At 37.7% G+C, this 2,669-nt stretch overlaps 1 long non-coding RNA gene across 1 annotated transcript in view; it reads right to left on the bottom strand.

Moving 5' to 3' along the window:
• LOC130453701 (uncharacterized) overlaps nt 1–2,221 on the bottom strand; it is a 31,572-nt gene extending 29,351 nt beyond the window's left edge. The window contains exons 1-2 of the long non-coding RNA XR_008911209.1: nt 2,058–2,221; nt 350–433 (exon numbers count right to left, since the gene is read on the bottom strand). This is a non-coding gene — a long non-coding RNA (uncharacterized LOC130453701). The remainder of the gene's footprint in view (nt 1–349; nt 434–2,057) is intronic.
• Between the last annotated feature and the right edge of the window lie 448 nt (nt 2,222–2,669).

The following is a 2,669-nucleotide window of genomic DNA, read 5'->3' on the forward strand; positions in this document are numbered from 1 at the left end:
ATTTAAATTATTATTAACAGTACTTTGCTGTACAAGTAGTAGATGACAGAGGAAAAGCTGACATGCTTCCCCTGCTTCCCAACTATCTGGTTTGAAGCATCTCCAAAGATCCTCTAGCAGCCTCTAACAAATACCTCTAGTGTCCCACTCCCATAGAACACGGCTGGAGGAGATCTCTCCATTCCTTTGAATATTTGTTTTCCCCAAACTAATCAAAGACCTTCAAACATAGTCCCAGAGAGGAAATCAGAACAGGGACTCATGTTACATCTAGGTGTATGACTGACAAAACTATCTTTTAAATGCTGAAAAGTAGATTTAATACACAGTGAAGGACGATGTTGCTGACCTTTAGGCTTGCCATGATGCTTTTTCCAGGCTTGCCAGGGCCAAGATTATAATTCTTCTAACTATTGCGATCTAATTTTCTAGCCTAGAGGGAACACATATGAGATCAGGGGTCAGTTCAGTCAGTCATCTCATGCAATAAAACTTCATATACACCATTTTCCAAGATAGTCTCAAGGCTCTAACCTGATCCAAGTGTGAGTAAAGGTTGAGAATGTTTCTACTCTAAGACTTACCTATGAATGAATGAATATTTGAATGAACGATCACTTACAGAATGCTTGCTATTTGTAAACAACTGTGCTAAGCAGTGGGGATAGAAATAGGAAGGCAATACAGTCTTTGTTTTCAAGGTAATCTCTCTGAAATCTTTGGCCTTTAGGATGAGTTTTGGGGTACCCTTAGAACCAGATGAAGGTGGGGCATAGCTAGGTGGCTTAGTGGATAGAGAGCCAAGCTTGGAAATGGAAGGAATTGGACTCCATTCTGATCTCAGGTACTTCCTATCTGTGAGAACCTGGGCAAGTCACTTAACCTCCATTGCCTAGCCTTTATCATTTTTCTGCCTTTGAACCAACATAATATTAACTCTAAGATGGAAGATAACGGTTTAAAGTGAAAAAAAAAAACTAGATAAGGACTTATAAACACATTCAATTTCATAATCATATTTTATACAAAGAAAAGCCTAGATTAGAGGCTTTCAATGTAGAATCCATTGGCCCCATAGGTCAATTTCTGGGGATCACTGAATTTGGATAAGAAAAATACTCTATCTTCCTTTTCGCTAACTTCTAACTGAAATTCAGCATACCCTTCACTGAAAAGAGGTCAATAGGCTTCACCAGATTACCAGAAAAAACCGTGACATGCAAAAAATATTTAAAACCCCTCTTTTAGTACTAGAAGAAGCATTATAGATCATGCAGCCCAACTTTTTTTAATTTTACCAAAAACCTAGCGGGAAGGGAAGTCTAGAGGTGTTAGCAAGTGACATTTCTGAGGTCATATGGAGAATAGTCACCAGCTGAGCCAAGATTCAAACTGTGGTCTTCTAATTTCAAATCAATGAGAGATAAAAGATACTCTAGAAGTTCTATTTCTCCCCATACACACACTATTCACCTTCAGTCTATGAATTCCTTCCAAATGCTCTTCATTGACTACAAAGTAGAGTTACCCCTTGACTGGTCAAATATGACTAAATTCTTTGGCTTCCTATTTCCAGTCTATCTCTATTGTCTTCACAACAGTTTCATAATACTGGTATTTGTTCTTCTATTTTAAATACAATTGTTAAAAAAATATTTCCAATCACTCTTACTTTTGAGCATTAAAGTCATTAAAATTTATGCAAATGATTTAGGAGCAAAAGTACTTTTAATGGTTTGTATGTCTAGGTCCAATGTGTATCGTTGGGTTAATTTTTCAATTTAATGTCAGAATATTCTATTATTGATAACAGCAATGACAAGATAAAAACTTATTTAAATGACTTTTGTCCAACCTTCTTTTAGTTTTTTGTTAGGGGCTTGCTTTTTAAGGGGAACTGACCCAAAACTTTTATGACCCTATGCTTTTCTGATTCATATGCAGCTAAAACTGTTACTTGGAATAACAAGTAAATATTCCATATGAAACTAGTTTTATACTCTATCCCCCTTCCCGCCCCCTGCCTGTTATTCCTATAACATATGTTTGATACTTACATTGGAAAGTCTTAGCATGCCAACACCAATTTTCTTCTCTCAAACTTGGAAGCTCAAAAGCAGCCAGGTGGAATTTTGTTAAAATTTGCCCCTACTTCCCATATACACACACGCGCACTCACGCACACACACACACAAGCTTTAAACTGTGATCAAATCTCTACCGTTCCAGGCCCAGAAGTGCTGGTATTATAGAGAACATGACTAATGGCTAAAAATAGAGAAACTCAACTAGGCTAGCAAGATGACAGCTATGCTATGATTTAGAGCAATGACTGATAAGTCAAAGTTATAAGTGCCAGGCTGTCTTCTGTTGTTGCTCCCATGTGGCATGGCTCCCATGTTTGTTCAGCTGCAGACAATTTAGGAGACTTTCCTGGCAACAAGGAGGACTTCGTTTGGAAAATGGCATTTGTTTACCTCTAGAGTGAGCACTCTGCAGTAATCACGCTAAAGATGCACTTCAGTGACTGTCCAGGAACTTAGTCCCCTCCATGTGCCAGTGTAAGGGCATAGGGACCATAATAAAAATAAACTCAGGTTGATTTTTGTGGTGGTATTGTTCAATCAAGGTCTGGCTCATTAGCAAATATTTATTAAATGTTTATTATG

Source organism: Monodelphis domestica, chromosome 4, assembly GCF_027887165.1.
Source record: "Monodelphis domestica isolate mMonDom1 chromosome 4, mMonDom1.pri, whole genome shotgun sequence".
Lineage (NCBI taxonomy): Eukaryota > Metazoa > Chordata > Mammalia > Didelphimorphia > Didelphidae > Monodelphis > Monodelphis domestica.